A 22,347-nucleotide genomic window follows, 5' to 3' on the forward strand; every position below is an offset into this window, starting at 1 on the left:
TCCACCAATGTGATATATGCCATCATGTGCCAGCAATGCCCCTCTGCCATGTACATTGGTCAAACTGGACAGTCTCTACGTAAAAGAATAAATGGACACAAATCAGATGTCAAGAATTATAACATTCATAAACCAGTCGGAGAACACTTCAATCTCTCTGGTCACGCGATTACAGACATGAAAGTTGCTATATTACAACAAAAAAACTTCAAATCCAGACTCCAGTGAGAAACTGTTAAATTGGAATTCATTTGCAAATTGGATACAATTAACTTAGGCTTGAATAGAGACTGGGAGTGGCTAAGTCATTATGCAAGGTAGCCTATTTCCCCTTGTTTTTTCCTACCCCCCCCCCCAGACATTCTTGTTAAACCCTGGATTTGTGCTGGAAATGGCCCAACTTGATTATCATACACATTGTAAGGAGAGTGATCACTTTAGATAAGCTCTTACCAGCAGGAGAGTGGGGTGGGAGGAGGTATTTTTTCATGCTTTGTGTGTATATAAAAAGATCTTCTACACTTTCCGCAGTATGTATCCGATGAAGTGAGCTGTAGCTCACGAAAGCTTATGCTCAAATAAATTGGTTAGTCTCTAAGGTGCCACAAGTACTCCTTTTCTTTTATTAATACTTGCCTGCTGATCAAGAATTTCACTTTTTTTTTTTAATTCTTTAAGAAAACTTACAATGAATCAAAGGTTTTTGTTTTGTTTTTTAAATAATGTCCATCTTCTGTCACCAGGTGTATTGCATCCATGGAGGGACAAGACTAAAATTGGTGTTTATATTGTTAGTCTCTGGGCATTATGTATTTAAAATTCTGGCCGGTCTAACATGATATTGCAAACCTTAATTGAGCTCCATCAGTTGTCAGCAGTTTAAATGGCCACGTTGAAAAATCCTCCCTCTGCCTTTACAGTGCTATCTTTGATCTGACTCCACTGTATCTCAAGGATTAGCTCTGTGCATACTCCTAGTCTAACAGCTTTACTTGTCTCTTGGCAATATCCAGCTTTAAAGTTGATACTGTGGAAGGTCACGCCTTCTGTTGCTATGCTTTTTATTTGGGAAACCCTCCATAAATTATTGAATCTGCCCAGGCTTTAAATTCTTTATGTATAAATTCGGTTGAGCAGCAAGCCCATGTGTACAACTTGCTGCCTGTCAGCTAGCTTTTGCGCTACAAAGCAACTAGGCATAGTTTACTGAGCCTGGCTTTTGTGAATCATTATATACTATAACATTCTCCTTTAGTTGTAGCATACTAAGACGTTAATGACCACTACTCCAGAGAGCGTTTATGCATAGAGGCAATTTTGCTTATATATTATAAACACCTTTATTTTAACCCTTATTTTTCTTAGCAGGAATACTTAGATTCTTCGGTATCAGCTGCTACTTTCTCACTCTAAGTCATAGGTTTGATCCTAAGCTATGTCCAACTGTGCTGAGGTGGAGAAGGTACAAAGGTGGCTTCAAGCCTCCTAGTTGTCAAGTGGAGGTGTGTCCCAGCCACATCCCCTACACTGGCAGCTGGGTAGGGTAGTGGTTTAGGAGCCACAAAAGGGCCTGCCACCCAAAGTGTCTCCTTACACAAGCGAAATCCTTACGTTGCTGGATCCTCACTGGGTTTTAGCCTGCTTTGCATCAGGGGAACAATACAAAGCAGACTTCACGTGACTAGGAATCAGCACCATAGTCCTCTGTTTGCAACATCATAATCCTCTCTACAGCAGCCAATCGTATCACCAAGAATTGTCTTCATGGTGATGAAGAAACAGTGTGGGCAAATGAACTGACAAGCTATAAAAATCCTCTGCATGTACATTTTCCTAATAAAGACGAAGAAAAAAAACAGAAAATATCTGCTCAGAACTCCCTTTTTCTAAAGCCAATGTATTTCAAAGCTGTCCCTATCTGATGCAAGTGTCTGCAATGTTCATATTTTCATGGTGGTTTTCCACATGGTTTACCATTGTTCCAACCCCTCCACAAGAAAGCTTCTATCTATCTGTTTTCAGTGTTATATCTGAATAACAAGAGGCTGCAAGCCTTATGTTTTGCATAACATTTCAGGTAAAGTATTTATTGGTGTTTAGTTACTGAGCTATTTTCTAGATTTCAGTATATTTCTTAATTGCTTTTAACTAAACGGTTGCCAGATGTTTTTTAATTCAAAGACATTTGTGAGTTATTAGTGCAGAGAATGTTGAGAGCCTGCAGACAATTTATTTTTCATCCTTAAAATTTAACAGCCAAATGGTTTTCTTTTTAAAATAGTATTTTAAGTGTGTAATTTTGTATTCCTCAGCTTGGAGTAATTGTTTATGGCTGAGTCCTAAACCGAGACAGACCATACCATGGAAATGCTGCTATATATTGAACGAGAGCTGTTGTAAAAATGAGGCAAAGAGAAAAGAAGCAAAACACTCCACACAGGGAATTGTCTGCAGCTTCATTCACGCAGTTGTATTAAAGATACTATTATATGTAAATGTCCAAACTAGATTTTGAAAAATTGCATATGTAGTGTATAATTTTGCTTTGACTTTCTACACAGGCTCTTCTGTATTTTATAAGTACTCAAGAGAACCTCCTGTTTAACACCTAACAGTAATGTATTTCTAATTAGTGATGACTGCACTCTGAGAACAGAGAGAAGGGAGTAGGAAATGGAATGACAGGGGAATGTCTTGTCGTTCATTTGTCTAGCCACCAGGTGTCATTCTACGAGCACATTTGCACCAGAGTAGGAGCATTACTATGGCAGCAAGTGCTGCAGGTTTTACAGAAGAAATGAAAGTGCTTTACACATGTTCAGTATGTACAATGAAACCACCATGCTCTTTATTTAGAGAGACTGACTGACTGACCGGAAGGAGGAGTAGAATATTAAAGGGACTAAAAGGTCCCTTGCTCTCTTTATGTGAATGCTCTGAATAACTAGCACAATCTTTACATCTATCAAGCAGTATGTATTGTGTGGCATTAAATGGTGTGTTCTGAAGTAACTGTTCAGATTAGACAGTCATTTTTGTTCACTATCTTGGATTTGCAACCACATTGTTCACCTCCATTTAAGGTACAGAAAGACTGGAAAAGGACAAGAATCCCCTTAATTTTAGCGGATGAGTCAGGTAGGAACTTCCAATTGTATAAATGTGTGTTCACTAATATGATACTAATTTTATGCAATAAGGGATGAGTAGGAAGTGTAATATTGCTATCTCTATATGGCACCCTTTATGACAGTAGCTGAGGCCCCCGGACCCTGTGCGGTAGGGAAGTACTACTATCCCTATTTTTAGTCCCAGATGGGGAATTCTAGCAAAGAAAAATTAAATGATTTGCCCAAAGTCACACAGGAAGTCTGTGTCAGAGAAAGGAATTGAACCCAAGTCACAGGCTAGTGCCCTAACTACTGGTACCATCTATCCTTCTCTTGTAGTCATTTCTTCAAACCCAAAGGAATAATAGTAGAAGAATGGAGGATGCCCTAAAAGATTTTTACATTATAAAATACTTGCTTCGCTTTTCATAGACACATCCCAGTTGCAGTGCACATCCCACCTGCAAAATCAGACTTAAGTTAATTCCTTTACTGATGACAATTGATCTTGCCCCAGGTTAATTTGGTGTGAACGCTCCATTTTCAGAAAGCAGAACGGGATGCTATATCTGCTACCTGGAGGCCAGAACAGCTGGCTTAAGTCAGTTAGTCTGCTATCCAGTGGAGAGATTCACTCCGCATGTGCATATCATTGCAACTGAGACTTGCACTTAGAGCCTTGAGATGCCTAGGCAGTTTTTGTCAGATAAGCCAAACAAATCTCCAGTCCATTCTAGTATAGCTAGTGTCAAGTTAAGCTTGTTTCACCTCAAAATTTAGAAGCCTGTTTTTGATTTTTCTGAAGTCAACTTCTGGGGCGGGGGGGAGGGGTATTATGGCTGTTATCTAGCTTTCTCCTGTGGTTCTTAATCAGTTTGATCCTATCCCCAGGATTGTCTGCACAAGCTAACCTGATTGTGAGTCATAGCATGGGAAGGAAAACAGCCTCTGTGAGTCTGCTAAGCCCACTGCCTTGCAAGTGGATGGGCAAAGATAACTAGGGGGTGAAGCCTTGACTCCATCCCATTTCCTAAGCAACCAACCAACACAGCTGGCCTGGTGTGTGAGGGGTAAAGTTATTGTGACACTCTCTATATCTGAGTCATGTTTTGGTTCCTGGTCTGTGTCAGGGGTCATGGTGACTGCATGATCCAGCCCTAGCAGATTATTTCTTTCAGCCCTGTTCTGTCTGGACAGCCCAGTAGTTTAGCGGTAACAATGTGATCTACTATACAGAAAATTTGGTTTAGGACTGACCTTTGCACCCTGATATAACTGGGAGGATGACAACCATTCATTTACTGAACTTCATACTAAAGGGATAGCCCTACTTTCATTGCTCTTGGTAACAGCTGCTTACATGCCCCACCTCACCCTTTCAACTACAGATTAAGCTCCACAATCGCAGCTAGATAAAGAGCAGAAGTTTAACCCCATCCTGCTCCAAACACTGCTTCTTGGGAATACTAGTAAGAGGAGTTCAGGCCCCATCTAGACTCACTTTAAGAATTTACACCATCAGGGTGGCATTGTACCACAACCCATAGGAAAACTCATTGTATTAAAAAAATTCAGAACTCCAAAACGTTAGACAGTAGGCTATCACCATGTGTGGTGATGACTGCACTCTGAGAACAGAGAGAAGGTGGATAGAAGCAGATGATACTTCCTATTAGTGCTGATGTGTTTGCCCCGTTTCTTATCCTGATCATGAGAAAATAGTGTCCTGAGGCACACCCATACCATTTAAAAAGTGAAGTTGCCACCATTTTTATCTGATAAACTGCAGTTATTTCTTATTTCAAGTACTATTAAAGATTGAGAGGTCATTGGGTGGTAACTGCTGGGGAATGACTTTCTAAAAGGGGTCTACAGTTAAAAGCACATACACACGTATAAATAGTGAAAGCAAGAATTTAGAAGCGGGTTGAGAAAATTGTTTGTGGTGGAAAGTTGGCTGAAAAAGCGAATGTAATTTATGCACTCACAATCCATAACAGCACTGCTGCTTGTGGCTTGCATGTATATAATAGTGAATGAGTCTTTGATTTTTCTCATTGTCCCTGTTAGAGAGAGGTGCTAGTAGGACTCCAAGTAGGAAGACAATAGGGTAGGTGAAATGGATAGTGGTGCCTTCCAGGAACAGGGACTAACATAAAGAAAGGCACAGGTACATGAGCAGAAGAAGATGAAAGCAACGGAGCAAAGGATATTTACTGGGCAATGAAGACTGATCCAGGCAGGGGCAGAGCTTTGAATGTGAAGATGGGAGTCTGAACTTGAAGCAGAAGGGCACTGGAAGTAAGTTGAGGGATTCAAGGAGGAGTGCCATACAGAATATTGGGCAAAGAAGCAGCCTTGACTGCACCATGTTGAATACACTGAAGAGGGGAGAGGAGGGTTTTTGTGTTATACAAACATATTGAATTTGAGAAATATTTTTTCTTCAGTGATAAACATAGTTATATAAAAAATATGAAAGACAAGAAAGAACTATAGCACTACAAATTACTGGGAAATTATTTTAGAAAACTGGCAACAAGCAACACTTCTGGTATATTTCACCTGTGATTTCTCACTACTCTAATCCTGGAATTCTTCCTCTTCTGTGGTATTAATGACAAACACTGACAACTCCATTGTTTTATAGCTCTTATTTACTCTGCCAGTGTAATCAGTCTGTGGGCGCAGATCTGAAGTGCATCTAGGTGTTGTTTGTTTTTGTTTTTTAAGGCAATATACTTCTAGTATGGGATGGGGACATATAAATGGAGCAGTCATACAGGAAAGTTTTTGTACTCTATGCACACCAGGTTGATGAGCACTAAGCCAGCTCTGATATGCTAGTGTGAAATGAAGCATTGGGGTAGTACATGGAGGGAGAACACTGACATTGCATTTAGGAAGCACATAGAGCTCCCATATAATGGGCTGTTGGTTTAGAGTGGATTGGTAGCTGTAAAAGAGCTATGCCATATTCACAAGGGGTGGATTCCAGCACTTACTGGCATTTATTTAGACTTTGTGCCAAGCAGGGAAAGTGAATTTCACCTAGAGAGAGAGTGAGAGAAAGTGTATTTTCCCTGAAGATTTGAGGCCTTCCTAAAGTTAATATCCTTATTTGCAACACAAATATAATTTCTAAACTAGAATATGGGCTATGTCACTAACAGCTGTGGCACAAATGCAGAACTCAGTGACCACTGTTGTTTCAAATGCTTCTAATTAGATCTGAGCAGTTTATTCAATTGTTTGATTGGCCCCGCACCTCACCCCTCACCCCCGTTTATGAATTAAGAGCCTTCTGTTTTGTAGTTTGAGTTTATAATTTAATTAATTACATGAAATCATTCAGAGAATAACTGCTACGAATAACCTTAAATTTGAAGATCATTCCTGGACTATTTGTGAATGTTTTTAATAACTGAAATCCAAACCTTTTTGTTGAGTTTTGATCAGACAGTTGGGTTACCTCATATTTTTCTGTTCCTCATAGAGTTGAGTTTTTAAATAGAGTGTCCAAGACAAGTACTTGCATTTGCAAGCTGGGAAAAAAATCACTTTCTGCAATTATTCTCTAATATGTGCTAGAAGTATTACTGCCAGTAAATGTGTTTACTAGAATATTACTATAAAGCAAACATCAGCACCGTTTGGCCACATCTAAAGAGAATTCTGTTTTTATTTGAAATGCCGCTATGTGTTTTATTAAGTCAAGACTGAACTGCACCTTGCACTTGGAGAGGAAGGTGGCAACATTTGTACCTTCTGTGGGAGCTTGTTGCATTGTCTCAGACAGAACCCCCAAGAAAGTTCTGTGTGCTGAGCAGATGAGCTTACCCTTGTGGTTGAAAGTTCCTGAGAAGTGGAGTTATGATCTTCATCTGGAGCTTTAGGCAATCTTTTAGATATCTGGGGCCCAGGACATTGAGCACCTGGAAGAGAAGAACTGAGACCTTGAACATGACTAGATAGTCTATGGGAAGCCAGGTTTGATGTATTGGCAGTAGCCTGTGCTGCTGATAAGATGCGCAGAAGCTTTGTGTACCACTTGGAGTTTTCTAATAGCTGATTGCTTTATGCGTATGAACACTGCATTGCTGTAGTCCAGAAAGGAGGTAATAAAGAGGACAGGTCATTATCCACCAGTATGGGGAAGTCTCCTGGCCACCAAGAGAAAGCATTACCTGAGGATGCTGCCATGTGACAGCTCAGCATCAGTGAGGAATCCCGGAACACTCTCTAGAGGCTTAATTGACTAATTGTGGGTGAGTATTTTCAAATAAAGGAGACCACACCATAGACGAAAACTCCTAAAGTGCTTTCATCTGCCCACCAACATCACTTTTGTGTTTCTCAGGTGCAGCTTCATCCATCTTGTCCAAGTGATCTTGTCCAAGCACTGGGCCATCTTGGTGGTAGTGGTATTGTCATACATGGTAAAGGATAGTTCTGTGTGTCATCTGCATATCGCTGGCAGTTGAGTCCATATTGTCGAAGCAGTTTCCCCAATGGCTGTGTGTAGATATTGTTTAGAACTGATTCTTGTGGGACTCCATAAGTGAGGGGGCTAGTGGTAGAGGGACAGCTGTGTGCCCCTCCACCAAAAATTCAAGCCATTTTAGAACACATGCCTATAACCCTGCCACCTTTCTCGGGTACAAGAGTGGTATCTTATCACCTAAGTGGTATAAGATTATTATAATTGTTACTTACTTTTGCAGTTGACAATAAAAGGGGCCTAACTGTGAAACAGTTACTCATATCAGTGAGTGCTTACTCGTATGAGTAGCCCCACTGAAGTCAAGTGAGACTACTAGTGGATATCATTCTGTGACTATCCACAAAAGTGAATCTGTTTCATGGTTTCTCCTATATAGCTATTGTTTGTATGTGTCTGACACAACAACAGGGGAAATGTGCATACATAAAATAGGAGAATATAACTTGCAAATCCCACAAAAAATAGTTGAGGTCAAAGTATCACCTCAGGAAACAACTTCTGCTCTTTTTAAAAATGAGATTATCAAGAAGATGTAGTCCTTTAAGACCTAATTTGTTGTCAAAGAGAAAAACACACAACTGTTTCGATTTAAGGCTTACAAGCATATGGGGAAAGAAGGGGAATGTAAAAGTTCAATTATAAATTGTAGTTGTTCTTTCTGTACATGGCTTGTTGGATTCTCACAAAATATAAAAAATGCATCTTTGTTGGAAAGATACTCTGTGTGTGTATGCGCACGCGCATGCGTGAATGTTACTTTTTGATTTCATAGCCGGGATAAAAACTGTTTCGGGGGTGGGGGAATAAGTGAAAATGTGACTTAACTATACTGTTGGGTTCTTATCAGGACAGAAAAATGACATTTATATAGAGTCAGTAATTACGGAGAGGCTCACAAGATATATTTGAAAAGGTTTAGCAGATCACTGCTTACAATGATCCAGCTGCTACAGAGTTTTCCTTTCAATGTTAGGTTGGGTACATGTTCAGACAAAGTACATTTGGTTACCAAGGGTACCAAGTGTGACTTAACCAGCAGATGCCTCATTTATAAAGTTGAACTTTTAAAATTAGGAAGAAAATCTGGTTTTTAAAAAGGGAGGGAGAAGACCAATGACATTATTTTAACAGAGCATGTGTGAGGATCATGGAGATTTAAGTCTGCTGTGCTATTTGTCCTGAGTGCATGTGAACTAGGCAGTGTCAGGGCAAGCTGCACTACCACCTAGTCCTACCCCACCAATGGGACTCAGTCCTAACATGGTTGGAGGGAAGACAAGGAATAATTTTGCCAGGATACGTGCATGGAAGGGACATTCTCCACTAATTTCTTCTCTCCATATACCAGCCTGAGAGAGGCATTAGCCCCTTCCCACAGCACTGTCTTCCTTTGCCCAGACCCATGATGTGTGTTCTGTGGGGCTAGAGATCCCTGGGGGAGTGGGAACAAGCTACACTCCATAAAGGAGGCCCCTATAACAAACACTGTTTCAAATGGCTCAATCTAGTTGTAGAACACAAAATCTTGTTCCTGTTCTTATTTGGGATGGGCTGTTACTAGTAATTCTGGGCAGTGCCTATGCCCATAGGACCTTACGTGCATTATTCATTCAAGATAATATGTCTCTAAGGAAGAGATGGATGCAACTCTCAAACCAAGAACCACACCTAAATGCACCAGTGCCCACCAATCCTTACTTGGAAAGAAAAGGAATAAACACCAGTACCAGATGAAGTTTCTCTCTCTCCATTGGTGTGTGACACAGAGCAGAGAAAGCTTGAAGTAACTGAAGGGTAAGACCTGCAACTTAGAAGTTAGAACTGTTTCCACAGCATTGATTTTGATAAGTTTCAGGTCACATGAACTATAGCTAAAACCTAAATGCTTTCTAGGGTTTGTTTGTTTGTTTTAAAAACTGTACAGCCCTTGTTAGTTCCAGCAGACATCCTAGGTGGAAAGCAGGGGTTTTCTCATGACTGGCAGCCCTCTCTGTCTTGCTCCACACCTTTTTATAGCATTGGCACAAGGCGGAATCTTCTGTCTCTCTCTGGGTCCCCACTCCTCCTCCTAAATGGAAAAGTACCAGATTTAAGATGGATTTCATTATCAGGTGACATGGTCACATGTCCCTGTGAGACCTCATTCTTCATTACCCAGGGGCTGGCCCACAGGTACACAGGAAGGCTTGTAGGTAAATAAACCATTTTCAACCAATTGTCCAAGTCGATGGGAGCCATCAAGATTCTAAACCACCCTAATGGCCCATACTTTGCATAATTACAATAGGACCTCAGGGTTATACTTCATATTTCTAGCTTCAGATACAAGAATGATACATGCATACAAATAGGATGAACACAGTCAGTAGATTATAAGCTTTGTAATGATACCTTACAAGAGACCTTTTGCAAGAAGCATATTTCAGTTACATCATATTCACATTCATAAGCCTATTTTCATAAAGTCACACTGAGTATGGAATAACTTTTAATATTCAGCTGTTTAGCTGAAACGCTTTACCTCAAATATTGCCTCCTTTATATTTTAATAGTCTCATTGCAGAGGGAAATCTTGAAATACTGACAATATAGATATGGCATTTTTCAGTGGAATATAATCTGTGTATGTAACTTTCAACTTTAATAGTATTGTTGATATGAAATGAATTTGGAATTCTCAGTTCAGTTTCCAATAAGTAAGTAGCCACATCACAACTATCGCCAAAACTCGTGCTAACTGGCCATCTTGTTTGAAGTCTCCACAGAGAGGCCAAAAGGCTGAACTGACATAGAAAGCCAGATACCCTGTTGCCATCACTTGAATCTCCTCCAGATCAATATTAAGGCCCACTGGTGGTCCATTCAGGTTTACTCTGAATACTTTAAAATGTTTGTACCACTCCATTACTATATATTATTTAATCTTTAGAGATGAATATGTAGGGACCAATATTGGAGTCCCTACTCAATTCTTATCAGAAACCCTCCTATAGAAGTCAGTGGGTACTGCCTGAGTAATAAGTAAAGGATTGCAGGAATTGGCCCAAAATTAGCAGAGTGACCAAATTTGTTGTTTGTTTTTGTGTGTCACGGATATTTGCTTCTTATAAAAAAAAATTCAATACATTTATAATAGTTATGCTATGATGAAAAAACAGTACCAGATATACAAATATCATAGGCCTGATTCTACCATTTTCACTCAGGCAAGACTGCCATTCAAGCAGTAGCCATGCTTGAGTAAGAACTACACAATCAGGCCACCAAACATGGTAAATTTGTCATTGTCAGGTGTCAGTTTTCTGATCTCACACTCACCGGTATTGAGTTCAATTGAATTATTCCTGATTTACAGTGTGACAGGGAATCTATCCTCTCTTTCCATAAGATCTCTGGGTAAAGAATGCAGACTTGTTCTGCGAGACAAAATTCTGGCATCTTACTCAGGCAAAATTCCTACTGAAATCATGGGAAAGCTGCAGGATTTTGCTCCATGAGGCCTGTTCTTAACAGTCTGAGTTGTGTAAGTCATGTGAATAAGATTGACATGATGTATAGGATTATACTCTGTGGTCCTGATTCCACAAATACTTAAGCATGTGTGTAACTTTATTCACAAGGGAAGGATGACCGCTCATGTTTGTAACATGCCAGTTACGTGTTTGGCACAGAATACACAGTTTAATAACACTAATAAGAAAATGGGTTTGGGGAGAACTTTTGAGAATTTTCATCTTTTTTCCAACCAAGGTTTTACAGTTAGCTCCAATTTTTAATAGTAATTTTACAAGAGCGTACTGTGAACATGCAGAATCCAAATTAGAACAATGGAAAACTGCATCTGAAAGAATGCAAATAGATACTTGTGTTGTAATATACATGAAGGTTCCATCAACCCACCCTACTATTGATCTAAATACACATTGCAATCTGTTTTCTCTGCTAGGCTAAGTCAGACTCCTTGTTTTTTACTTTCCTTGGCTTAAAATGAAGAGGTGTCTAATAAAATGTATAATACCTTGTAGGTTTTTTAGGCTGTAGCAGAAATCTAATGTATTCTCCAGAGACAGGAGCTTTTCAAAGTAATACAGTAAGCAGTTTTCTCCAAGACTGTCCACAGCGAGACTTATTGCTTCTTTTATCAAGGACGAGAAAATGAATAGAGCAAGAAAGGACTAAAAAAAGTGTAATTCTGAATTACCCAGTTTGGCACAATAAGGGTGCCTCTGATGCAATCAAATTGATAGTGTTCCATATCTCGGCATTCATACCCCTCTGGGCAGGGCCTGAGGATGCAGTAACTGCCATCTCATATAGTTTCAAGAATGTAAATGGAAAAAGAAGAGTAGTTAAGAGTAGAAACAGATACTGTACTCTAAAACAATAAATCCTTTAAGCAGTAAGGGACAGGGAGCAGACCACTGTAAGCACTGAATAAAGAAAAAAGCAACATGTTATGCTTAATTGAAGATTGTAATATAATACATATGCACAAAAGGGCTGAGTTAAGAGTGCAGAACTTTGGCATTTTCTTGCTTGAGTGCTGAAAACTTCAGAGTTTTTTTAACGTTATATATTTCCCCTGAAAACACTGAGTGTATAATGTATATATGCCTATAATTATGCAGGGATAAATAATTAAATGAAAGCAAACAATTCTGGCAACATCATTATCCAAAAGAGAAGAGTTTAAGTGCCAGATATGAATGCTCATTTATTCTGTTTTTTTATAACATCTCTGAATGTTTCTCCATTTTACTGTTTACATTCCTAATGTGTATATTTATTGATAGGATGTCAGAACAATACTCATACTTGGCACTTATATTGCACCTTTCATCTAAGGAGAGATGCAAGTTACTATTGCTTTCATGGTACATTCCCTGGTAGCTGTAGACATTGGCCAAAGGTATAAAGGTTTTGACATGTGAAAGAGTTAAAAGTCACAGTATGTGGCACTGACATGCTCATCTGGCCACATCATTTGGCCACAACCATTGCAGTAACTTTACTATAACTCTATACTATATACTATAGTGTTTCATCAATAAACCCAAATGTGAGGGTTAACACTTATTTTTATTTGACAGGATATGAGGAGACAAGGCTGAAAGATGGTATGCCAGTGTTTGGGATCTCTTCCTTTCCTCTCCAATCTGAGAATACAACTTGTTTACTTTTAGAGAACAAGAGAGAGACCGGGAAAAAAAAAAACCCAAAACCCAAGAATTGCTATAACTTTCTGACCAGGATATTTTAAATCTTTCTATGAAAGATTAAGCTCAAAGATTTAGATCCACGCTAATGTTTGAGTGCAAAGTAAAGGTGGAGACTAGGATTTTCAAAGGCTAAGGGAATTAGTTGCCCAGCATCCAATGAAAGGCTTAATTGAAACTGAAATAAACCTTTCAAACTGAAATGAGAGTGTCCGCTGAGGGTTTTGTCCTGGTTTAACTAAAACCATTTAACCTACCGCACAAAGTATGTAAAATTTGCTTTGTTGCATCAGGGCCTAAATATAGAATTCCTTCATAATGTTTTAGACAGTGGCTTTTCTAACTATAACCAAGTATCTATCTAGTTATTGGTGCTTGTAATCCATGATGATGAGTGAAAATGACACTAAGAAATTGAAATAAGATTAACCAACTGTCACAACATTAAAGGTATCAGACAAGTCTATTGATCTCTTTGTGATTACAGAGTACTTCAGAAACCACAGCACTTTCCTTCCCCTCACCTTGCTGTATTTATACTCATAGAATTCTATGAGTAACACACTTTTATAAGTAAGAACTAATGCACAAAATGGGGTGTGGTTTCTATCAGATAATCATAACCGTAGGGCACTACATAGCATCAGGCATAATCCTGCGCCTCCCATCCCCTGTGGGGGTGATTATCCTATGACAACCAGACATTCTGTTTTGTTTTGTTTTTAATTCCTTTACTCTTCTTGAATTTAATTTTGGTTTTGCAAGTGTGTCTGTGTATGTATATAAAAAGGGTTCTGATGACCCCAGATTACTATTTGTATTGTACCGTAAAACAGTTTTCACATGGTGAGATTCATAAATATTGCCGCTGCTTGGCACTGCTAATGGACACAACAGAATGCTTTATCTCATCTCAAATAGCTTTATAGTAGTGACATGTCTGCAGCTATAATACAAAGGCACGTACTTCAGAGATTGCTAATATTTGGGAATTTCCAAATAGCTAAAAGCTAACTCAGTCTCTTTCATTCATTTCTTGTCCTTCTGCTCAACCCTATGACCAGTAGGTCAGGTTAATTTCTCACCTAATGGGAAGTAAGTGGAATGTAAATGAATTATGCTTTTATATATGGTCTGTCTCTAAGCCTGATATTTGTATTGTAATTCTAAAGGGAATGTGAAAAATACTGATTTTGTTCCTTTTTGTTTAATGCCGATCCAATAGTTTCAGATATCTGTATGCTCCTCTGGAGAAAGCAAAACTAAATGAATTCCACAGCTTGGGTTAATTGAATAACTGGAAAGGTATTGCTAAAGATTAATGGAAGCTGCAAATGAGATTATCCTGAGATGTCATTTAAACTACTGTAGAAAGGAGTGTGAGCTTCAACATGCCTCTGCATGTAGCTAATAAATATTTCCTAATTGGAAAGTAAATTACTTAATGTGCTTCCTGACAGTGTTTTCATAATGTCAGACTACATCATGATTTTCCTTTGAAGGATCTTTCCTAAAGGGAGTTGGTGCATTCATATCAATTTGAACTAATCCCTACATGTCGTGCTCTGTTTACTGCACTCTTGAGGAACCACTAAAATATATAACTTCATACTGATATGGAGCCAACTCCTGGTCACCTTGTTCTTGCAAAGAGACTCATTGCATTCATTTGTTGAAATAAAGAATTAGTATAAAACAATTATTGAAGGATAATTAATGTTCTGTTGTACTGCATATGCTTCTAATTGTGTAAAGACCTTTCTCTCAATGAAAAGATACTATAATTGTAGGGTAGTTTCAAATTTAGAGTACTTTTCAAAATGTTGGCCCAAAGCATCTTCTCCAGACCTAATTCTCTGCTTTATTGTGACTTGATAAACTTCACTTTATTTAAAAAAGAGTAGGATTATTTAAAAAAAAAAAAACTGATGTCTGTCTTTCCCCTCCCTTTAAAAAACATTTTACCAGGAGCACAGGACAAAGAAGTAAATAGTCCTGCTATGCAGTACAAGGAGAGGTGAGTTCTTGAATGGCTCTAGAAGCATCTCCAAGGAATATGTTATATAGTATCTTTAAATTGTGCTTATGGGCGGGGTAGTGGAGAGAGAACATTGATAAGAGGCGTTTATCAACTAGGAGTAATGAGATGAAACAGAGCAGGAAAAATGTAGGCTCTCTGGAAAATACTCCTTGCAGTATACTCTTTTGGTTGTGAAAGTCTCCCAAGGGAAGTGGTGGAAGCCCTGTAGATTATCTTTTAAAACAAAACAGTCAAAGCACTAACATCTATGTTAAAGAGAACATGTCTGTACTGGCAGGAGGATGGACAAATTAACCTAATGAGAATTTTGCATCTCTGCTGTCATTTCTGTAAATTAGTTAAAAAATATTGGCATACTATAGATAATGCTTTTACCTGTGTCTACACAAGTGTCCCCACCATTCTCAACAGCTGCCACCTGGTATCCTGGTTTGCAAAAACAGATCGCCCATCCGTCAATCACATGTTAACAGTTGGTGTAGTCAAACTTGATATTCCACAGGGGTTTTACTAGGATGAAAATAAGAACATTTTAGAAAACCACATATTGGCCACAGCAGTGATAGGTCAGCAATCTCTTGGCACTTTCAAACGTAGCTTTCTGTGGAGTGCAGCATTTGTTTTGTTACTCAGTCCCATACTTAGGGCTGTACCTACAGAACCAATCTGTACCTACAGAATTGACTAGCATGTGAGGATTTATATCCCTTCTAAAAATAACCCCCCAATTTTGTTTCAGTATAACTGTCCATATAAATGCCTGTTCCGTTTTTGTTTTGTTTTTTAAATCTTTCTTAGCTGTTGACCTCAGTCATGAGGCAGCAAGTACCATGGTTAATTATGCGTTATGAGAAATTATTTCTATTGAATCAGTTTTTTAAAGTTCTCAAAAAGAGTATAGAAGAAATCGAAGGGGTTCAGAATGTCAAGTGAAGAGACTGGCATAGACAAATTTCCATATAAAGAGGGATTGAAAAGACTGGGACTGTTTACCTTAGAGAAGCACATAAAAGAGGACTTAATAATGGTATACAAAATGGATGTACAGAGAAAGGATAGCAAACATTGCCATTCACTATTTTCCATAGTATGGGACAGTCAATGAAACTGAAAAGCAACAAACTTAGTCTTCTAGTCTTGCACTGCTGCAAGTAAACACAGTGTGTTGTTGCAATCATCAGAAGACATAGCCTTGAAGAGCTTCTTTGGCTAAGAGAAAGCAGATATAATAAAGAGATTCATTGGGCCAAATTCACCCTGGAGTAACTACACTGACTTGAGTGTGGAGATAAATTCAGCCTAGAGCTCTCACTGCATCCCTTTTAATTGTGAATGACAGAACTCCTCATCTAGCTAGTCAGCCTTTCCACAGCATTCTCCTTTGTGCATGTGTTTTCTCTCTGAGCAGGCTCAGTTACACCAGTATAAACTCACCAATCTTGGCTACCTTCCATATAGAAGGATTGGGAGGAGTGCTTATATTTTGGTTCCTGTTAATTGGATGACAGGTTGGTTGCTAAAGTGGTGAGTCAGCAGTCCATTGAAATGATGTGGAAAAACATTTTGCTCCGAAATCCAGATTAGGCTCTCAGCATGTGAGCCATAGAAGCCTTCTGATGATCTGTTTCCAAAACCCCAGAAATCATATTTTGTTTGAATTGAAATCTTAGGTATAAAAGCAACATGTCTCTTTGTAGCCCACAAGAGATCAACCTAAAGAAATATTTCTTGTCTTGCTTCTAAATAAGTATAGCTAACCTTGTGGCTGAGCCACAGAAATATTGCATAGCTTAGCAGCAGCTATAAAAGTAGCTGAATGTTTAGAAAATAAGTTAGTGAAACAGTTCACGTCACACACCAAAGTTTCAAATGAATAGCTTCTGAGTAGGTGTCTATGAGGAATTTGAAACAAAGTAACTACTTCGATAACATGAGTAAAGAAACTACAAACTTTTAAAAATCTGTAATCCTTCTGCAGAACTCGTGTTTAAAAGAACACATTAAGTAAAAGCAGTTTTATATTTTAGAGTTTCTAAGAGCAGCTCTTTCACATTTCAATTAACAGTTGAAAGTATGAAAACTGTACTTATCCAATGCAGTTTTACTAAGGATGTCTGAAGATAGCTGTATTGATTAATAAAGTGAATCAGAAGTGCCTACACTTGTCCTTTTCCAGTTTTTTAATACTATCTACTCACAAATATAGTGCAGTGACCTCAGCCGTGTTAAAGTAAAATACATTTCTAAGTGCTTGGAATGTGCAACAGTCAGATGTTATGATCTGTTGATATAAAGACACTGTTAAACACTTGTTAGAGTGCAATTTTGATTAAGCTGAGATGTCTATTGCTTTTGGGTCACTTTTTATGATGGAAGTGACAGCCTTATGGAGTGTTAGAGTATGTTATTGATAGGGCCCTACCAAATTCATGGCAGCGAAAAACATGTCACAGTCACACAGTAGCCAAATTTCATGCAGTAAATAAGCACCCCGATTTTCACAATAAGCCAAAAATCAAGCTAATCCCATTTCAAAACAAGCCAATCCCTAAGAACCCCAACACTCTATGTGACTAGATCCCCCCAGCGTGCAGTCTAGGACTGTGGTGGGCCTGCTGTGCACCCTTGAGTCTCTCCCCACTTGCCCCTGCTTGCCGGGAGCCGATTTAAAAAAAAGAAGCAACAAGCTACAAGCCAAAAACTAGCCAACAAGCAACTCACAAGCCAATTAAGCCAAAAACAAGCCCAATTTATGAGTGTTTTTTGCGGGTTTGGCATGTTTGGTCACAGACCGTGAAATCTGGTCTCCCCCGTGAAACACGGTCTTTTGTGTACTTTTACCCTATACTATACTCTTTTATACTATAGGGTGAAATATATACAAGTACACAGCATTTCTCAAACTGGGGGGTCCTGACCCATATTGTAAAGTGGCTGCAGTATTGCTGCCCTTACTTCTGTGCTGCCTTCAGAGCTGGCTGGATAGTGGCCGCTGCTGGCTAGGTCCCCAGGTCTGAGTGCAGTGCCGGTGCCAGCAGCAGCAGAGTGGCAGAAGTAAGGGTGGCATAGTAAGGTATTGCCACCCTTACTTCTGCGCTGCTGCTGGTGGGGGCACTGCATTCGGAACTGGGTGGCCAGAGAGCAGCGGCTGCAGGCCAGGAATCCAGCTCTGAAGGCTGCGCTGCTCCTGGTGGTGGCGCTGCCTTCAGAGCTTGGCACCCATCCAGCAGCCGCTGTGTTCCAGCTACCCAGTTCTGAAAGCCACGCAGAAGTAAGGGTGGCAATACCATGACCCCCCCTTCCACCCTCACACACAATAGCTTTGCAACTCCCTTTAGGGTCGGGATCTCCAGTTTGGGAAATGCTGACTTAAGAGTTTTACATGTTTGTATTTTGCCATTGTTCAATAAATATTCATGCTTTGTTACAACTTCATGAAATTTAAGATTTAAATATCTGAAATCCTGAAAGTCAAGATTTTTAAATATGACCGTGATTTTTATGAAAATGAACTGTGAATTGGGTAAGGCCCTAGTTATTGACAGTATGTAGGCAATATGAAGATGGAAAGAAATACACAAGTCTTTCTCCTTGAATTTCTCATTTCCAGATTTTCGAATTTGGGTGTACCGGGGAAAGGATTGGGCCCAGACTAGGAAGAAGTTTAGTCTGTGAAAGAAGCTTATTGGAACATTTCTGAGCGTGAGATATTCCCTGTAATCAGTTTCTTAATGTATTAGGCTTAGACTTGCATGTTTTGCTTTATTTTGCTTGGTAACTTATTTTGTTCTGTCTGTTATTACTTGGAACCACTTAAAGCCTGCTTTTTATACTTAATAAACTCACTTTTGTTTATTAGTAAACCCAGAGTAAGTGTAATCACCTAGGGGAGCAAACAGCGGTGTTCATATCTCTCTATCAGAGTTATAGAGGGAGGACAATTTATGAGCTTACCCTCTTTAAGCTGTATACAGAGTAAAACAGACTTTTTTGGGGGTTGGATTCCATTGGGAGCTGGGTGTCTGGGTGCTGGCGTCAGGTAACCTGCAGAGCTGTTTTCACTTAAAGCCCGCAGCTTTGGGGGCACGGCCGAGACCCTGCATCTGTGTTGCAGCAGGCTAGCGTGTCTGGCTCAACAAGGCAGGGTTTTCGACGTCCCAAGCTGGCAGGGAAAACGGGCTCAGAGGTAATTTCAGTACGTCAGGTGACCGTCTCAAAGGGGTCTCTGTGACCAAACCCAGTCAACCCTTGGAAAAGAAAACTATTCATCAGTATAAAAAGATCCAAAAAAAGTCTTAAAATGGAAATTATTAGACTGTCCCCAAAACCGCTTCATTAGCTGAACGTCCACTGAGCTCTGATGCTGAATATAACATCCAAATGAATACAATAACAGTTCAGCAAAATCTTAGTTTTGAATACATCATTTCATTAAAAAATGTTTCGACTCATTGGTTTATGATACGAATTTAAGAATAAAGGCAAATCCACAAACAGCGAAGTAATGTATTTCCCCCACACTACAGTACTATACTGTCTCAGAAAATAACTTTTAATGAGCCAGTTCCACAACTCCATCCTTCTACGTGTTAAACAGACAAGATTCACTGGAAATTGAATTCCTCTAGGGCCAGATTTTCCCATCTGACTGATCTATGCTTAGCTCAAAACTGGGGTGAGGAGCCTGAAAAGGAGGAGCCTTAGGCTAATGTTGCAGCTCCCTTACTATCATCTAGCTCAGAGTAAATGCTGTCCTAAGGACAAGGTCTGTGTATGGCGGGAGGGCAGGTGGCAGAAATCTGGACCAGAGATATGCAGAATAATAGAAGATTTAGACCAGACCTCCCTGAAGCTAGAGAAAAGCCAGACCTGCCCAGAGGAGAGGAGGTAGACTAACTGGATAATTGAATTTCTGGGAAAGCCAGGAGCAGCCTGTTCACAGCCAGCCCAGGCAATCCCATCTGACACCCCCTTTGGAGGAGAAGACAGAACAGGTTATAAAGTTTTTATTTTTGTAGTTCTGTAGGTTTCTATGTGTATTAAAAGGGTTTCATGTAGATCAAGAGCATTCTGGCTAAAACATTCTTCTGATGTGTTTTGTCAGTTTTATTTAAAATCAGGGTGTACTGTATTCCAAAGTGTCTTCAGAATAAAGTTATTAGACAAATAATACAGAAGTGTTCCTTGCAATCATTTAAGATCTTAATGGAATGTTGTTATAACAAATCAAGTTGATAATGTAAGATTCCTAACGCAAAGAGGATTGGTGATAACAAACCACTTGTCTAACTCCAGTAACAGCATCCAACCACTCCTCCAGCTCTGTATCCAATCTTACTGTGCATCTACTTCCACCATGTAAACTCCCTATTATGTTGATCAGCTTGGCTGGTATACCATACAGTCAAGCCATTTTCCACAGGGTCTCTCTGCGGACACAGTCAAATGCTTTCTTAAAGTTGATAAAGTAGATTAAGATGGGTTTTTGACAAACGGTAGCTTTCTGATGATCTGTTGAAGAGTGAACATCTGTTCACAACATCATCTAACTGGACAGAACCCAGTCTGTTCTTCTGATAATACTTCGTCCACTACCTTCATTCTGATCAGCATGATGACCGTCAATATGCTGCACGAGACTGATAGCCGTGCAACAGACCTCTGGTTTGCCCACTGAGTACAATCATGGTTTTTTTGGCAATGCCATGATACCATCTTTCCAGTCTTATGGCACTTGTTTTTCACTCATGTTTTAGTTAGCTTTCTTAGCTACATAATCAGAATTTTGCCTCCCATCTTTAGTATGTGTCAACCACAGGAGCTTTTCCCTGTCTGAGGCCTCTGATGGCTTCTTTAACTTGGTGTTTGTTATCACCAATCTTCTCTGCATTAGCAATAGATTGGGTGAGGAAGTGGGCAACAAAAGACATCATGGATAGTGTAAAATGGGTTAGTGGAGATGAGTTACATGAACTTGTCTTTGCTTTACTAAGTATGATGTGGAACAGAACGATTGCCCTCACATCAGAGGTAGAACAGGAAGCAACAAAAATTGGACTGAAGGTAAATGCAGAGAAAACCAAGATTATGAAGGTAGGAAAGTGGACAACAGATGCAAAAGTGCACATAGATTAAAAAGAAATCAAACCGGTAGAAGAGTTCTGCTATATGATGAGTGTGATCACATTTGAAGGTGACAGTGATAAAGATATTCAGGGGAGATTAGGAAAAACAAAAACCACTTTTGGAAGGATGAATAACCTCTGGTCAAACAAAGGTCTCCACATCAAAGTAAAGGACAGATTATACTTTGCCAATTGTACTGGAGCAGGGACTTGGCCAATGACAAGGGCTAACAGAAAAAAAAAAAGAGAGAGAGAGAGAGATTGGAAGCCACCCATCACAGATAGTTGAGGAAGGTACTACACATTTAATGGAAAGACAAAACAGGAGAGAGTAAGGAAGCTGACAGAGCAGGACATGTTAGAAAATATCATCAAAGAAAGAAATACCAGGTGGTTGGGGCATTTACACCATATGGAAGATGGGAGACGTACCTGAGGGAGGAAAGAGAAAGCCAGGAAGGCCAAGGAAAAACTAGCAGAAGACAGTGGCAGAGGATATTGAATGTGTTGGTATCACTTGAGATGAAGTATCACAACTAGCTAGTGACATCAAAGGAGGAACTGGACTGCCTGATGTATCAGCAGAGCAGGAGGAAGTTTAAGGTTTAAAGTAAGGAATGTGAGATTCCACAGTTAGATTATAATAGTAGATTACTTGTGTGAACATGTCATGGCCAATAGTCAGGAATATCGCGACACTCTGGGTATCTGTTGCCCTATGGCTATCTTACCACACAAATCACTAGTTCTCTGTGGTGGTCAGCTCCTCAGTTAGGGTAAAGCAGCATAGATCCATTGAAGTTAATAGAGATACCAATTTATACCATCAGAGGATCTGCTCACACGTGAACAACAGAGGCAATATTGACTTATTAGTTCTGCAACCACCATCCTGGAAGTACCGTACCGCCTTTTAGAGACACTATAAAAGAATTGTTCAGTGGGACTCCATGTGGCTGCAGGGGTCTCTCCACTTACAGCAAATTGTAGGATCTGGGCTATATTATATTTTATTTTATATAGTTATACCAGAAAAAATTTAAGTTAAAAGACTATTATGCTTACAAAGTAAAGCACTCAGTGTCTATTTAAGGAATAATTTTCAAAGTAAACTAGTATGTAATACTATAAATGGGTTTCTATGAAATTGAATTAAAGGCTGAAGGTAAATAAGGCATTTGACAACCAAATTATCCATTCTCGAAAGTGCACTTCAACACCATTAGCATTATTCCTGTTGGATGACAAGAAATTAAAGATTCAGCAAACCACAACATTAAAAATGAGTCTGGGTTTTTTCCATTCATCCCTTATGAAAGTTTTGAGATGTCCAGGCTGCTGCTCGCTCTGA

Source organism: Natator depressus, chromosome 4 (genome assembly GCF_965152275.1).
Source record: "Natator depressus isolate rNatDep1 chromosome 4, rNatDep2.hap1, whole genome shotgun sequence".
Classification (NCBI taxonomy): Eukaryota; Metazoa; Chordata; order Testudines; family Cheloniidae; genus Natator; species Natator depressus.